The sequence below is a fragment of the Schistocerca americana genome, chromosome 4 (genome assembly GCF_021461395.2).
Source record: "Schistocerca americana isolate TAMUIC-IGC-003095 chromosome 4, iqSchAmer2.1, whole genome shotgun sequence".
Taxonomy (NCBI): Eukaryota; Metazoa; Arthropoda; class Insecta; order Orthoptera; family Acrididae; genus Schistocerca; species Schistocerca americana.
In genome coordinates, this window is record NC_060122.1 from 581,108,721 (window position 1) to 581,127,430 (window position 18,710).

The 18,710-nt window shown below is 40.6% G+C and overlaps 1 long non-coding RNA gene across 1 annotated transcript in view; it reads right to left on the reverse strand.

The window, feature by feature from the left end:
• The window catches only part of LOC124613957, a 44,435-nt gene that overhangs the window by 12,948 nt on the left and 12,777 nt on the right, over positions 1-18,710 (reverse strand). Inside the window, exon 2 of the long non-coding RNA XR_006979663.1 lies at positions 17,620-17,750. This is a non-coding gene — a long non-coding RNA (uncharacterized LOC124613957). The remainder of the gene's footprint in view (positions 1-17,619; positions 17,751-18,710) is intronic.

An 18,710-nucleotide genomic window follows, 5' to 3' on the forward strand; every position in this document is an offset into this window, starting at 1 on the left:
GAAAAGGATGCTGGTAGACCTCCTTAATTCATATAATCTTATGCAAACCGTATTCTTTCCAACGAGAGTGCAAGGGAACAGTAGATCAACCATAGACAATATTTTTGTTCATTCGTCATTATTAGAAGGGCATTCTGTTAGCAAAAAGGTGAATGGCCTTTCAGATCATGATGCACAAATTTTAAGTGTAAAAGATTTTTGTGCTGCAACACATGTTAAATATAGTTACCAACTTTTTAGGAAAGCTGATCCAGTTGCTGTACAGACTTTTGTAAACCTTATCAAGGAACAAGAGTGGCAAGATGTTTATAGTGCTGATACAGTAGACAGTAAATATAATGCTTTCCTCAATCCTTTTCTCTTGCTCCTTGAAAGTTGTTTTCCGTTAGAACGTTCAAAACAGGGTACTAGCACAAACAGGCAGCCTGGGTGGCTGACTAAAGTGATAAGAATATCTTGTAGAACAAAGTGGCAATTATATCAAAACGCTAGAAACAGTCAAAATCTAAATGCAGCAGCCCATTACAGACAGTATTGTAAGATGCTTAAAAAAGTTATTAGGAAGGCAAAAAGTATGTGGTATGCAGATAGAATAGCTAAGTCTCAGGATAAAATTAAAACCATATGGTCAGTCGTAAAGGAAGTGGCTGGTCTGCAGAGACAGGTCGAGAATATAGAATCCGTGCGTAGTGGGGATGTCCGTGTTACTGATAAGTCGCATATATGTACAGTATTTAATAATCACTTTCTGAATATAGCAGGTGAACTAAATAGAAACCTAGTCCCAACAGGGAATCATATAGCGCTCTTAGAAAAAAGTGTTCCGAGACTGTTACCTGAAATGCTCCTCCATGATACTGACAAGAGGGAGATTGAGTTAGTAATTAAATCACTAAAGACCAAGAACTCTCATGGATATGACGGGGTATCTAGCAGAATACTGAAGTATTGTTCCACGTATGTTAGCTCAGTACTTAGCCATATCTGTAACTTTTCCTTTACGAGTGGTCGGTTTCCTGACTGATTAAAGTACTCGGTAGTGAAGCCACTTTATAAAAAGAGAGACAGGGATAATGTTGACAATTATAGACCTATTTCTATGCCATCGGTGTTTGCTAAAGTTATCGAGAGGGTTGTATATACAAGGTTACTGCAGCATTTAAATTCACATAATTTGCTGTCAAATGTACAGTTTGGTTTTAGAAATGGCTTAACAACTGAAAATGATATAGTCTCTTTTCTCTGTGAGGTTTTGGACGGATTAAATAAAAGGTTGCGAACGTTAGGTGTTTTCTTTGATTTAACGAAGGCTTTTGACTGTGTTGACCACAAAATATTACTGCAGAAGTTGGAACATTATGGAGTAAGGGGAGTAGCTTACAATTGGTTCGCCTCCTACTTTAAGAACATAAAGCAGAAGGTAATCCTCCGCAATATTGAGAGTGGTAATGATGTTCAGTCCCAATGGGGCACTGTTATATGGGGCGTTCCCCAAGGGTCGGTGCTGGGGCCACTGCTGTTTCTTATTTATGTAAGTGATATGCCTTCTAGTATTACAGGTGATTCAAAAATATTTCTGTTTGCTGATGACACCACCTTGGTAGTGAAGGATCTTGTGTGTAATACTGAAACATTATCAAATAATGTAGTTCATGATATAAGTTCGTGGCTTGTGGAAAATAATTTGATGCTAAATCACAGTAAGACTCAGTTTTAACAGTTTCTAACCCACAATTCAACAAGAACTGACATTTTAATCAGACAGACTGGGCATGTTATAAGCGAGACGGAACAGTTCAAGTTCCTAGGCGTACGGATAGATAGTAAGCTGTTGTGGAAAGCCCATGTTCAGGATCTTGTTCAGAAACTAAACGCCGCTTTATTTACCATTAGAACAGTATCTTAAATAAGTGACATTTCAACACGAAAAGTAGTATACTTCGCATATTTTCATACGCTTATGTCATATGGTATTATTTTTTGGGGTAATTCTTCTGATTCAAAAAGGGTATTTTTGGCTCAAAAACGGGCTGTTCGAGCTATGTATGGTGTAAGTTCGAAAACCTCTTGTCGACCCCTATTCAATAGTCTGGGAATTTTGACATTGCCCTCACAGTATGTATTTTCTTTAATGTCGTTTTTTGTTAGCAATATTAGCTTATTCCCAAGAGTTAGCAGCTTTCACTCAGTTAATACTAGGCAGAAATCAAATCTGCATGTGGAATGCACTTCCTTGACTCTTGTGCAGAAAGGAGTGCAGTATTCTGCTGCATCCATTTTCAATAAGCTACCACAAGAACTCAAAAATCTTAGCAGTAGCCCAAACACTTTTAAGTCTAAACTGAAGAGTTTCCTCATGGCTCACTCCTTCTATTCTGTCGAGGAGGTCCTGGAAGAGCTGAAAAATTAAGCAAATTCCAGTGTTACATTCTTGATTTTCTTTATTTCAACTAACGACTTGTCGCCTGAATATGTTTCTTATATTTCATTTTATCTGTTTCTACAATCGTGTTATAATTTCATGTATTGACTCGTTCCATGACCATGGAGACTTCTCCTAAATGTGGTCCCACGGAACAATAAATAAATAAATAAATAAATAAATAAAAAATCTACTTTGAGACCATCAACCCTCATGTTAAATCTCTCGCTGTTATCATTTCTGCTACTTCACTTTACTTTCGTCTTTCTTCGATTCACTCTCAATCCATATCCTCTACCCATCAGACTCTTCGTCCCATTCAGCAGATCATAAAGTCTCCTTCACTTTGACTCAGGACAGCAATGTCATCAGTGAATTGTATCACTGATATCCTTTCATGTTGAAATTTAATTCCACTCTTGAACCTTTCTTTTATTTCCATCCTTGCTTCTTCGATGTACAGACTGAACAGAAGGGATGAAAGACCCTCTCTTACACCCTTCTTAATCTGTGCACTTTGTTCTTAATCGTCCACACTTATTATTCCCTTTTGGGTGTTGTACGTGTCGTGAATTACCCACCTCACCCTTCCCCTATTTTCCTCAGAATTCGGAACACCTTGCACCGTTTAACATTGTCGAACGATTTTTCTAAGTCTTGATTTTTCAAATATCAACCGCAACGTTAGAATTGCCTCTTGTGTGTCTTAACATTTTCTTAAACCAAATTAATCGCCATCTAATACATCCGCAATTCTTCTTTATGTTATTCTTGTCAGCAACTTGGATGCACGAGTTGTTAAGCTGATTGTGCGATAAAACTCGCACTTGTCATCTCTTGCAGTCTTCAGAATTGTGTGGATGATATTTTTCCTTAACTCAGACGGTATGGCGCTAGGTTCATACATTCTACACACCAACTTGAATAATCGTTTTGCTACCACTTACCCCTCCTGCCTTATGTGATATTAAGTCCTCCAAAGACCTCTTAAATTCTGATTCTAATGCTGGATATTCCATCTCTTTTAAATCGGCATATCATACAAATTTTCCCCGCATAGATGCCTTCACTGTACACTTTCTATCTATCCGCTCTCTCCTCTGTATTGAACAGCGGATTTCCTGTCGCAGTCGTAATGTTACCACCCTTGCGTTTAATTCCCCAATGGTTGTTTTGACTTTCTTATAAACAGAGTCAGTTTTTTAGACATCACTTCTTATTTGACTTCTTCACATTTTTCATGCATCCATTTCGTCTTAGCTTCCCTGCACTTGCTATTTATTTCATTCCTCAGCGACTTGTATTATTGCACTCCTGAACTTCCCTGAACATTTTTGTACCTCCTTCTTTCATCGATCAAGTAAGGTATTTCTTCTGCTACCCATGATTTCTTCGCACTTACCTTTTCAACTTCTGTGATTCCCATTTCTAGAGATGTCCATTCATCTTCAACTGTACTGCCTACTGAACTATTCCTTATTCATGTATCTACAGCCATAGGGACTTCAAGCATTTCTCGTCATACCTTAGTACTTCCGTATCCTACATGTTTGTGTATTGATTCCCCCTGACTTGTCTCTTAAACTTCAGCCTAGTCTTCATCGCAATTACACCGATATCTGAGTCTTTATCTGCACCTCTGTACACCTTACAATCTAATGTCTGATTTCGGAATCACTGCCTGACCATGTTACAATCTAACTGAAATCTTCCCGTATCACCCTACCGTTTCCTAGTATACCTCATCTTGTTGCAATTCTTGAACAGAATAGTTGTCATTACCAGCTGAAATTTATTATGGAACTCAATTAGTACTTCTCCTCTCTCACTCCTTGTCCCAAGCCCATATTCTCCTGTAACAGTTTCTTCTACTCCTTCCCCTGCAACTGCATTCCAGTACCCCATGATTATTAGATTTTCATTTCCCTTTACGTATGGCATTACCCTTTCAGTATCCATATATACTTTCTTTATATCTTCATCTTCAACTTGCGACGTCGGTATGTGTACCTTAAGAATCGTTTTAGGTGTTGGTTCACTGTCGATTCTGATAAGAAGAACCATATAACTGAACTGTTTGCAGTGGCACACTCTCTGCGCTGCCTTCCTATTCATAACGAATTCTACTCCTGTTACGCCATTACCCTATATTAATCTGACCAGAAATAGAACGCTGATAATACGACACTCTTTATGACGTATTCCAATCTCTGTCTTCCTCTACAGTTTTTGCCCTCTACAGCTCCCTCTAGTACCACTGAAGTCATTCCCTCATGTCTTAGCAGATGTCCTATCATCCTGTCCCTTCTCCTTATCAGTGTTTTCCACATATTCCCTCCCTCTCCGATTCTGGTGGTAAAATACGTAAAAAATTGTAATACAGTCGTTTTATCGCTGTCGATAACAAATGACTGTTTCCCTGGTTCCAGTTGCTCCCACATCACCTTTTCTCGTATTTCTCTTGCTGTCATATACTAGTTCACATGTGCGTGAATATTCCCAGGCAGAGGACATGCCAGAACTACCTCTTCCTCCCTCAATTTCCCTGCATTTTGGTGTATTTTACCTGAACTGATACGTATTTACCTTCAATTTTCGTAATTTTATCAATTTTATGTCACTTTTGCCCATGCGATCATGAAATCTCTTCTCCAAACGTATTCTAAAATTGCTTCTAAATATAGTAGAATTGTCAACGCCTAGCGCAAATGAACTATTTTGTGGTGGGATGGTATTGTAGAGCGCTATGTTCGAATGCATCCACTCACTTCCAAGGACATATTCTACAGCTACAGTGCATTGTCTCTGTTTTCTGTATCGTCAGTGACTGTTCATGTGTTGTGGATGCTTCACATGACCCAACTCTCCCGCTTCTCTCCGTTTTAACATTGTAGGGTTTTTAAGTGCACAATCATGTAAACTTAGAAGAGCATGTGTTTATGTTCTACAATCGTTTCTCACTTTACGATATCTTCTTGGTACTAGCCCCAGACACTAGAACAATACATTAGAATTTATAGTACAGTTGGTTTAGATAAAATGCTTCAAACTCCTTCCGTCAGGGGCTCTATCATGCGTAAGCCACACGTTTCTTCTTATTCGTCTGGTGTATCATCAAAACACTTTCATACCTACTGTATAAGGTGTTGTTATCTCCTTTAATGCACACACCTGGAAAGATCTTGTGCTCTTGTGTGGCAGCCGTAAGATTAGTCTGGAACAGTCTTCGCTGAATAGCAGTTGTCGAATCAGCTCAATCTGTTCCTTCACGAGACATGGACTGTAGTGGGCATAGTACAATGCTATTTCTGGTCAGCTGCAAATTTAATCGGCGACAATGTTGCATGGACAGTTGGTCAAAGACAATCCAGGAAGATATTTCAATCTGCAGCTTTATTGAAAGAATGGTAGAATAATCCATGACTCCCATCCACATAGGGAAAATGGGCAATCGTAAATGTAAATTACACACTATGATCGAAGTACTAGAAATATAACCACTTTGGTATGAGTCGCTGCCTGGTATACTTTGGTGTATATGTTCGAGAATTAACTATGAATGGACGTACTGCACAATTATCTATCTACATTCGCAATCTATTATATGGTACACACTGAGTACTGGAGGGGTGGTTTATTGATACAGAAATTGGGAAGAATGCTGCCGTCTCATTGCTCAGCATTGCAATAAATCAAAAACTGCTAAAATTGCTAAAATTGATAGCGCTATGGATTGTGGTGCTTATTACAGTACATTGTCCCATATCAGCTGTATCTTTTCCATCCCATCTGTCCACTGGTACACTGTTGATTACCACATAATGATTGACTAACACCACTTGTTTGGGATGGAGAGAGTCTTGGTGGGGACAAGACCTTATGAGTATGGCCAGCACCAAAACAGTGACCTCGTACGTGTATGCAACTTGAGGAATCAGTGGTGTTCGTCTCTTCAAAATGAACAACCTAGACATTTGCTATCCCGTCACTGTGGAAGACGAAATTAAAAGTGGAGGTTATCACCTTCAGGCAGCTGTTTGGAAATGCTCCACAATGTCGCAAACTCTTCCAGTTTCCACTTGTTGGATGTCCTCCATACTTTTGTAAGTAAGAAACACCACCTCTCTGTTTCATTTGAACCATCTTGTGGATTTTGGAAACGGCATAATTTACATCATGTGATGTCCAACTTTCTGTGAGAGTCAATCGACTAAAAAGTGTTAATGTCGGTTTAGCACCTGACACAGACCTCGAAGTCATGGTGAGAAAACAAAATGAATGATGATGTACAAAACTGTAGTCATGCACTACTTCTGTGTGTTACAGCAGAAAAACAATGCATCAAACTGCTTATGAGACAACAACACAAGAACCCTGTGCTTGTAATTGGAGGTCTGTGGTGTATCGTCCTCCTACAGTACAGGCCAAGAACCTTCACGCTGGTCTGTGCACGAGACCTCAATCACTACCTACCTGCTCCACTGGTCCAGTGCCTGTATATTTAATAGCATTGCCATATATTCTTGATCTCAGGTCACTGACGGTATTGTTTTCGACATATCAGAAGAGAGGAATGCAGCGATATCTTAGCAAATTATTTACCAGCCGAGTTTCCCATTTGTAGTTTTTCCTCTTTTGGACGGTACAGAATAATGATGATACAGAGAATATTTGGGTGGCGTACAAGAATGGGCCCTGAGGGATGCAGATCTCCTTCAGACTACAGTATCTGTATGTAGTTTAGAAATGCACAGCAATGTGGTAGCAAAACCCTTGTCCTTCTTGCAGTTCCCATATGATGTGGAGTCTTCCAAGTTTTCCCAATAGGAAACACCGATCTAACTGCTCGTACTGCCTTTTCTAATACTTCTTGCTGTAAGAGAAATCTTCGTTTGGCACTGGCCTTACACACTGTACACAGCTGGCGGAGCTACTACAATATGTTCCCATTTCCACCTAGTGGTCAAAACATGATCCTGTCCTGTCCTGTCCTGTCCTGTTTCCCCATGGGATGCAGAATACGCTGGATGCAGCGCTCTCTGACATCTGCTCAGTTCCAACTTAAATTTAGGATGATCACATAGACAAAGCTGTAGGGAGGATGGGGCAGTGAGTGAGGAACACTTACAAGATGTAGACAGATTGTCTAAAAACATTCAGGAGTTTGCTGTATGGTGACCTCATGAGATAAGTTCGAAAAAGGTGTCTTGTTTCGTGATATGAGAGTACCATGACTGTGATTCATCGGTGGCTGAAATCATTAAAAGACATCTCCGTAGGATCCAACAAAAGAATGTGTTTGGATGGAGATACTTCATTGCAATTGCAGATGGTATTTCTACAAGGAAGTGTATCAGCGTAGATCTGAAAAGCCAGTTATTGGTATTAAGATCTTGTACATTTCTTATGACTTCAATTTAGCATTGCATTTTTTAAATGACTCCTCACACAGCACACCATCTACTGTATATGATTATTCTCAATCGACCATCTTCCTCCCTCGACTATAACCCACGGATGGGTGGCTGAACCTCTTGATTTACAAAAAATATATAGTCTTTAACATACATATCGTAAGCGACACTTGTGTGTGCCTGTGGAACCAAGACTGATTTTTATGCAGGGTGACAGTAACATAGTCGCTGCGATCGTGTTGTTAATAGATGGTCGCTTATGAGATGATTACATTTTTCTTCCTAACACACACTGGTGCCATCATATGAACAACAAGTGACAAGTGGAGCATGTCAATCAATTGCAGATTTTCGCTCAGTATTGTTTGGTGTCACCAGCATTCAGTTACTGGTGAAGTATTGTACTTAGTAGGGGATGTGTGATAAGTTACCTGTAATCAGCAGACTTATAAGGTGACTGGCATGTAAAGTTAATGTGGCATGTGTTCCAGTGTGTGCAAAAAAAAAGTCTATGTCCGTCGTAAGGGAGGTATAGAACTGGCTTAGAAAACTGCAATTTCATCGCATCATAAGCCTTAATAGAGATGAAAGCTTTTATGTGAAAAAACACTTACAGTCATAAGAATACTATAGATACTGTTATTTCCAGAGCCAAAGTCGTCAGAACAGTGTAGTTCCGATACTTCGCACGTTGTCGAATATCACCAGTTTGGTGCTACAATTTTTTATCGAAGTTAGACTGACAAATATGTGGCTGGTTTCCTAGGATGATTCTACCAAGCATTTGCCATTCAAATAATTCATTCGCGATGCACCTACTTTCGGAATCGTATAACCCTGGCACAAATGTAACCGGCGATGGGAAAATAGAACTTAGGTTTAAAATGGTAATAGCGGTAAATAATTTATGAGTATTGTGCCCTTATAAACTACTCCGGTCGCTATGCCTCAAAGGAGCATACAGGTGTAGCTTTTTTTAAAGAAAGTAAGCAGGGTTAATTCAATTGAATTAATTGTTCTTCGGTACGTGCAAGGCTGTCTTGATGGCTAGTGAGTTTCTTCTGAAGGTAGATGTTTTCTAGCTGTTGGAAATTACACTTGGAAATAAACCTCCGACAAGGCCTGACTGAAAGTAGCAGATTGCTGTGGAGTGCGGGGAAGCTGGAAATGAAGAGTGCTTGCATTCTGACCTTGTGGCTTACTGGCTTCAACTTTTGAATATTATAATATTTCGTGGAATTTCTTATGTAGCTACAGGGCATCAACAACTAGTTTTCAACAATTAGTTTCAGCGTAATTGCAGAAAGTGAATCTTGTGAGACATAAGAATATGTTGCGTTTCAGTGAAGAAAACAGATTCGGGTTCGCAAATAAACGTTTGCTGGTTAATCATCGGGGATATACGTTGCACAATTTGTTTCACGTGACAAGAGCGCGTGTACTCCGGCGGCAACCGAGAGTGAGACTTTAAACGATTATGTCCGAGGACAAAATAAAAGGATAGTTTTACTAGTGAATTCATAAAATCAACTGAAATGAGACCCTCTTAAATGATGGTTGAATCAGCAATCCCATGGTGCGACGACAGTCTAGTAAAGGGTAAAGCCAATTGCAGAAAGTATGATAGTGACGGGATGTAGTACATGAAATGCTGCTTTGGACAGAAGCTAAGTGTGTAACGTGATTTAGACACTCTTAACAGCTTAATCAAACCCAAGGAGGACTATGCCGAACGTATTCAGTGTTTATTACGGGAAAACCTTAAACCTTCAAGGGGCAGCTGAACATTAGACAAAGATTGAACAACCAACGAAGGGATAACGTTCTACGAGCCGAAGAATTAACTGAATGTCAAAAATTTGGACGTAGCAGGAAAACTAGAGAATCTGAAGAGGGAAAGGCGGGCTAATTCTAGATACAGTTGCGGCCAGTGAAGTGAAAAGGAAAGAAGATAAGGATTTCTGATGAGAAAAATTTAGGGAACTATCAAAAATTACAGAAAATGGTATAACGGGAGTAGTATTCGTTATGTGCAGGGGAATACGTAGGTCAGAGAGTGAGTTACTGTGAACTCTTCAATGATCGGGTTGTTCTCATCAGATTCAACAGCAAACCAACGCCATCGATGATACTTCAGGTACACATGCAGTCGTCCAAGCATAAGAGGAAGATATGGAAATATATGAGGCCATGGAGCGGATATTTCAGTATGTAAAGGGAGATGAAAATCTAATAATCATGGGGGACTGGAACTCGGGGGAACAGGAAGAAGATGAAATGGTTGTTGGACAATAAGTGTTTGGAAGAAGGAATGGGCGAAGAGAAAGACTAGTTAAGTTCTGCAATAAGTTTCACATGTAATAGCGAAAACAGTTCAAGAATCACAAGAGGAGGAGATATACTTGGAAAAGATACAAGGAGGTCCTAGCTCAATTACACCACGGTCAGACAGAGTTACCGACATAAGATACTGGTTTGTAAGGCGTACCCATGAGCAAGCATATTCTCAGATCGAAATTTAGATATGATGAAGAGCAACAGAAGTTTAAGAAGCTGTACGGATGAATCAGTGTGGAAGGAAATGCGATACTGAAGCACTGAAGAGTGATAAGATGTGTGAATTTAACAAAGAACGTGGATACGGCATTAATGAATATTACAGTAGGCTAGACAGTTTAAGAGGAATGGACAACTCTAAAAAGTCAGTTACAGATGTTAGACAGTACATGGAAGGTAACTGTAGAGCCCTTCGATAACATAGGAAACTGATCGACGAAAAGAGGAGGTACAAAAATATGACGGGAATAAGGCAATACCAATCACTTGTTGTTGTTGCTGTTGTGGCCTTCAGTGCTGAGAATGGTTTGATGCAGCTGTCCATGCTACTCTATCCTGTGCAAGCTTCTTCATCTCCCAGTATCTATTGAAACCTACATCCTTCTGAATCTGCTTGGTGTAGTCATCACTTGGTCTCCCTCTACGATTTTTACCCTCCACGCTGCCCTCCAATACCAAATTGGTGATCCCTTGATGCCTCAGAACATGTCCTACCAACCGATCCCTTCTTCTAGTCAAGTTGTGCCACAAACTTCTCTTCTCCCCAGTCCTCTGCAACACCTCCTCATTAGTTACGTGATCTACCCATCTAATCTTCAGCATTCTTCTGTAGCACCACATTTCGAAAGCTTCTATTCTCTTCTTGTCTAAACTATTTATCGACCATGTTTCACTTCCATACATGGCTACACTCCATACAAATACTTTCAGAAACGACTTCCTGACACTTAAATCTATGCTCGATGTTAACAAATTTCTCTTCTTCAGAAACGCTTTCCTTGCCATTGCCAGTCTACATTTTATATCCTCTCTACTTCGACCATCATCAGTTTTTTTGTTCCCCAAATAGCAAAACTCCTTTACTACTTTAAGTGTCTCATTTTCTAATCTAATACCCTCAGCATCACCCGACTTAATTCGACTACATTCCATTATCCTCGGTTTGCTTTTGTTGATGTTCATCTTATATCCTCCTTTCAAGACACTGTCCATTCCATTCAACTGCTATTCCAAGCCCTTTGCTGTCTCTGACAGAATCACAATGTCATCGGCGAACCTCAAAGATTTTATTTCTTCTCCATGGATTTTAATACCTACTCGGAATTTTTCTTTTGTTTCCTTCACTGCTTGCTCAATATACAGATTGAATAAAATCGGGGAGAGGCTACAACCCTGTCTCACTCCCTTCCCAACCACTGCTTCCCTTTCATGCCCCTCAACTCTTATAACTACCATTTGGTTTCTACACAAATTGTAAATAGCCTTTCGCTCCCTATATTTTACCCCTGCCACCTTCACAATTTGAAAGAGAATATTCCAGTCAACAATGTCAAAAGCTTTCTCTAAGTCTACAAATGGTAGAAACGTAGGTTTGCCTTTCATTAATCTAGCTTCTAAGATAAGTCGTAGGGTCAGTATTGCCTCACGTGTTTCAATATTTCTACGGAATCCAAACTGATCTTCCCCTAGGTCGGCTTCCATCTTGTTTTCCAATTGTCTGTAAAGAATTCGCGTTAGTATTTTGCAGCCGTGAGTTATCAAACTGATAGTTCGGTAATTTTCACATTTGTCAACACCTTCTTTCTTTGGGATTGGAATTATTATGTTCTTCTAGAAGTCTGAGGGTATTTCGCCTGTCTCATACATCTAGCTCACCAGATGGTAGAGTTTTGTCAGGAGTGGCTCTCCCAAGGCCATCAGTAGTTCTAATGGAATGTTGTCTACTCCCGGGGCCTTGTTCCGACTCAGGTCTTTCAGTGCTCTGTCAAACTCTTCACGCAGTATCATATCTCCCATTTCATCTTCATCTGCATCCTCTTCCATTTCCATAATATTGTCCTCAAGTACATCGCCCTTGTATTGACCCTCTGTATACTCCTTCCACCTTCCTGCTTTCCCTTCTTTGCATAGAACTGGGTTTCCGGTTGGGCTCTTAAAATTCGTACAAGTGGTTCTCTTTTCTCCAAAGGTCTCTTTAATTTTCCTGTACGCAGTATCTATCTTACCCCTAGTGGGATAAGCCTCTACATCCTTACATTTATCCTCAAGCCATCCCTGCTTAGCCATTTTGCACTGCCTGTCGTTCTCATTTTTGAGACGTTTGTATTCCTTTTTGCCTGTTTCAATTACTGCATTTTTATATTTTCTCCTTTCATCAATTAAATTCAATATTTCTTCTGTTACCCAAGGATTTCTACTAGCCCTCGTCTTTTTACCTACTTGATCCTCTGCTGCCTTCACTACTTCATCCCTCAAAGCTACCCATTCTTCTTCTACTGTATTTCTTTCCCCCATTCCTGTCAATTGTTCCCTTACGCTCTCCCTGAAACTCTGTACAACCTCTCATTCTTTCAGTTTATCCAGGCCCCATCTCCGTAAATTCCCATCCCTTTGCAATTTCTTCAGTTTCAATCTACAGTTCATAACCAATAGATTGTGGTCCGAGTCCACATCTGCCCCTGGAAATGTCTTACAATTTAAAAGCTGGTTCCTAAATCTCTGTCTTACCATTATATAATCTATCTGATACCTTTTAGTATCTCCAGGGTTCTTTCATGTATACAGCCTTCTTTCATGATTCTTGAGCCAAGTGTTAGCTATGATTAAGTTATGCTCTTTCATTTCTTACCCCCAATCCATATTCACCTCCTACGTTTCATTCTCTCCCTTTTCCTACTACCGAATTCCAATCACCCATGACTATTAAATTTTCGTCTAACTTCACTATCTGAATAATTTCTTTTATTTCGTCATACATTTTTTCAATTTCTTCGTCATCTGCAGAGCTAGTTGGCATATAAACTTGTACTACTGTAGTATGCGTGGTCTTCGTGTCTATCTTGGCCACAATAATGCGTTCACTATGCTGTTTCTAGTAGCTTACCCGTATTCCTATTTTTTTATTCATTATTAATCCTACTTCCGCATTACCGCTATTTGACTTTGTATTTATAACCCTGTATTCGCCTGACCAAAAGTCTTGTTCCTCCTGCCACCGAACTTCACTAATTCCCACTATATTTAACTTTAACCTATCCATTTCCCTTTTTAAATTTTCTAACCTACCTACCCGTGTAAGGGACCTGACATTCTACGCTCCGATCCGTAGAACGCCAGTTTTCTTTCTCCTGATAACGACGTCCTCTTGAGTAGTCCCCGCCCGGAGATCCGAATGGGGGACTATTTTACCTCCGGAATATTTTACCCAAGAGGACGCCATCATCATTAACCATACAGTAAAGCTGCATTCCCTCGGGAAAAATTACGGCTGTAGTTTCCCCTTGCTTTCAATCGTTCGCTGTACCAGCAGAGCAAGGCTGTTTTGGTTAGTGTTAGAATGCCATATCAGTCAATCATCCAGACTGTTGCCCCTGCAACTACTGAAAAGGCTGCTGCCCCTCTTCAGGAACCATATGTTTGTCTGGCCTCTCAACAGATACCCCTCCGCTGTGGTTGCACCTACGGTGCGGCTATCTGTATTGCTGAGGCACGCAAGCCTCCCCACCAACGGCAAGGTCCATGGTTCATTGGGGGGAGAAATCACTTATGAATGAAATAAACAGGATGTGCATGACAGCCAAGGCGAAATAGCTACAGAAAAAATGTGAAGAAATTTTCACAGATGATAAGACTGACTCAGCACATGGATATGTCAAAACGACCTTCGGTAATGATGAAAGTGAGGGGGTAACATTAGGAGTGCAATGTGGAATTACACTTTTTAATGCAGAGGAAAGAGCGCATAGGTGGAAAGGGTACACTGAACGCCTCTATGACGGGTAGGAGTTGTTTGATGACTTTATAGACGAAGAAAGTGGAGTCTGTAAGGGAGACAATGGCGATCCAGTATTAGAATTTGAAAGAGCTCTGGAAGACTTGAGATCAAATAAAGCAGAGGGGTAGATGACATGGAATTTCAAAAATCATTTGGGAAAGGGGGAGGGGGGGGGGGGGGCATAGCTGCAACCAAACACCTGTTTATGAGACTGTTGATGTACCATCAGACTCTTGGAAAAATATTATCCGCAAAGTTTCGAAAATATCAAGGGAAGATATTTGCGACAACTACTACACAATCAGCTTGACATCTCATACGTCCACGCTGCTGACAAGAATAATATACAGAAAAAGAAAATAGAGACTTTGGAAGAGGTAAGGGCATCAGAGAGGCAGCTCCGATTTTGTATTTGTTAGAGGAAGCAAAATCAAGATAAAATTTGATGATCTAGAAAAAGGTTTGGAGAGTGTGAAATGGTGCAAAATGTTCGAAATTCTAAGAACAGTAGGAAAGGCTTCTGTTGTACAATATGTACAGAAAGCAAGAGGGAGCAATGAGACTCGGAGACCGAATGCGAAGTGCTCGGATGGAAAAGAGTGCAACACAAAGATGTGTTTCTTTCCGACTGTTCAACCGATACAGCGAAGAAACAATGCCGCAAATAAAAGAAAGGATCAAAGCTGGGATTAAACTTCAGCATAAAAGCGTATCAATGATACGATTCGCTGAAGACAGTGGTATCCTCAGTGAAAGTGAAGAAGAATCACAGGATCTACTGAATGAAATGATCTAATGAGTACAGGATATGGATTGAGAGTATTCTGGGAAAAGACAAAAGTAACGAGAAGTAGCAGAAATGAGAACAGCAAGAAATTTAGCATCAACATTGGTGGCCATGAGGTACACGAAGATAAGCAATTCTGCTTCCTTGAAAGCAAAATAACCCATGGTGGACGACGGAAGTTGGACATAAGAAACAGACCAACACAGAAAAAAAAGGTCACTACCGCCCAAGAGAAGTCTACTAGTATCAAACATAGGCCTTAATTCGAGGAAGAAACTTCTGAGAATAAATGTTTGGAGCACAGAATTGTACGGTAGTGAATCATTGATAGTGAGAAGACCGAAACAGAAGAGAATCGAAGCGTTTGGGATGTCGTGATACTTAATAATGTCGAAAGTAAGGTGAACTGATAAGATGAGGAATGAGGAAGTTCTAAACAAAACCGCAGAAGAAACACTTGGAAAACACTGACAAGAAGGAGGAACAAGGTGATGGGACATGCGTTAAGGCATTTGGGAATAATCTCCGTGGTACTAGAGACAAATGTAGAGGGTAAAAAATGTAAGAGAAGGCAGAGATTGGAATACATCGAGCGAACTGAGGACGTAGGGTGCAAGTGCTACTGAAGATGGAGACTTTGACACAGGAGAGGACCTCGTGAATGACAGCATCAAACGAGTCAGAAGAGCGAAGTCTCAGTTTCTGGATAAGGGAAACTGTGTGATGAATAGGGACACATTGTCTATCTTTGCAGGCAGAAAACGTCTCACTGATTTCCTCACTATTGCCCCGCAAATGTTAGTGGACCTCAGTATTATACGAACTCCATGACTGGACATAAAACCTCTCCGAAAGAAAAACTGTGTGCGTTGATTTCGATGGAAGGAGCGTCAACAGTCTGTACGGGTCCATAAGGACGTGTGATCTGATCGTTTATGTTCCGACATAAGAAACTTAAAGTATTATATTGGTAATTCTGTGAGGCTGTTCTAGTACGACACCATTAGACACAAGGGGAGATCATAATTAGATAATTGCAGGAAACTTACCCTACCAATCATCAACGCTTGGTGCAAGTCTGGCATCCAAAGTAAACAAGACAGTGGCAGAGCAGAGACTCATGGGAATAATAGTTAATAAGTGTATCTAAGTACGTGAAGTTTGAATTATATCACCTACAAGCTGTCGTCCAACGAATATCGATGACGGAGTTTTTCAGCTTGTGTCTGTGTGCCGGGTCCAGAACTGGACATTTCGTCGCGGGTTTCTCCAGTCTGCGTAAGTCACAGAAATGAATAGGTAACTCCATTGGGAGAAGCTATGTGACTGATATTGAATATCACTCGAGGGATTAGAATGAAATATTTGAGTGTAAGTGCTATAAAAGTAGACATAGAACCCATTTCATACTTCCACAAAGTATCTCGTCTTACGGCTTACACTAAAGAAGTAGAATAGAGAAAATCGAGCAGGCATGGAAGAATTACCGACACTCGCTATTGCCATGCATAATATATGAATGTAATAGTTAGCAGAGTAAATGAAAAGTATAGTACATAGTTTACACCTCACTCCATACGATGAAATGTAGTATGCTGGTGTAGAACGCTTACTTAAAGCCGTAAAAGTATTCACATGATCAGTGATACATATTATTTTGAGGTGCCACAAAATCTTTTGCCCACAAAGGACATGATTGCTTGCATTTCTAATGATAGAAAATCATTGTTTGAAAGATATTTGTCTGAGAATTTTTGGAGCTTAACACTACTACTAAAATTTACGATTTGTTTCCTATACCAACAGAAGATGGTACTCTCACAGAGTAGAGGAGTGTTCAATATCCGCTGAAACACGTGAGAATGCGAGCATACTGAGTATATTAACTTGCTTAATATTCTCCTTTTTCCTGGGTGTTTTATATTTACTTCCATTGTGTAGCAACACAATGGAATACCATTAAAACCGCAGCATACATGGCTCAATTTCCCAGTTACAAATATCTATTGGCGAAATTCACTTCCATTGCTGGTAGTGGCAACTGAAAGTCCGCAAATATGTCATTAAATGCGACAGTTAGTGCATATTATGTGAGCGTAGTTGGCGTTTAAATCAGAAGTATTTGCCACAGAGTAATATAATCAGGAGGGTGGCTGGGGTTTGCGCCATATGAAGGTGAAGGGAATGAGGAGAAGCTGCTCAACAGAAAAGGCGAAGCTTTGACTAGGGCTGTTAAGATGTTGTCTCATGACTCTATCGCCATGAGCAACACTTGCTGTCCTGGCTAGAACCCAATTCTTCGTGTATGTTTCATTTAAATAAAAGAATGCACATTTCTCTCTGTGTTAGAAATTCCGCTTTCGTTGTAAAATCTATTTGTGTGTGTTTGTGTGGGTTTGAGCGTGTGTGTGTGTGTGTGTGTGTGTGTGTGTGTGTGTCGGTGGGTGGGTGGTTGGGTGGGTGGGTGTCTAGATGTGAGTTTATGTGTGAATTCTCCTGTAGACAAAATATCCTACGGTAAACTTCTGGAAGCCTGTCCACTAATCTCTCTGACGCGTAAGTATGTGAGACAGGTGGCTGTGCGAGGGTGACACTGGCAGTGGCAGTTGAGGCATCCCCGATGGTGGGCGGTGCGAGCAGAGGCGGGGCGTGTGGCGGTACTCACGTTCCTGGTGACGTAGCGCACGTGGCTGCCCGGACCACCCCCGCCGCCTCCGCCGCCACTCGGATGCCGCCCATGCCGGCCGCCACCCACACCGCCGGTGTCGTCGTCGTCATCGTCCTGCACGTCGGCGTCTGCGGGCAAAGGACAAAACATCGGCTCACTGCGCAGTCGCATACACACGGCTAGCTGGTGTTACAGGGTGCTTGTCGCTATGACGTTGGCTGTAGTTAGAGAATTCAGTTGTAAGTACAAGGGCTTAAACAGGCAGTATTAGCTATTTTGAATAAATGCTTTTGAGTGTGTAACCATATTACGATGTAGATGAAGTTAGCAGTGCGCCTGCTTTTATTTCAGGCATACGTTATTATTATGGCTACTAACTACACAATCGTGCATTATAGTAAACATCTTCCTTATAAATAACCAGAAAGCATTGAAATACTCCAGATGCCCATGGAAGTATAAACACAGCAATGTATCACGACTACATCTCTCACAATCTTCGTTGACGTTAAGTGAAGGAAATTGATGATAAAAGTACACGCAAAAACTACTTGATTTCATTCTTTTTGACACTGTCTTCCAGGTAATCTTACATCTTTGCTATCAACGGATCAGTGACAGAGACCATGGGTATCGTAGGTTTAGCGACTCCACCACAACCTCAGATAATTGATTCTGTTCGCTGCTCCCAACTGCTGTTGATAAACTCGCAAATATTTCCTTCGAATATGTGTCCTAGCGTGGTCCATGTTGTGTTGAACGCTATTGGTACATCATCACGTTATTATAAATTCCAATGACTTCCTCCTGTGATAGACGATGAACTTCGGGAACTTTAAGTTTCAGTTACTTCCACTTCGTTCACTTACTTGCAGAACATCTTTTTCAAATATGTACTACCTGAGAAATCCAGCAATGCCTGGGTATTTGTTTATTGCAGTCTTCTGTTAGTTCATCTCTTTCCTCCTCTCTCTGTCCATGTCCTGTTCCCCCCTCTTTCTGTCCACTCCCTCCTCCTCCTTCCCCTCCTCCCCCTCCTACCCCTTTTCCATCTATCCCTCACGTCTCTGTTCGTCTCTTCATCCCCT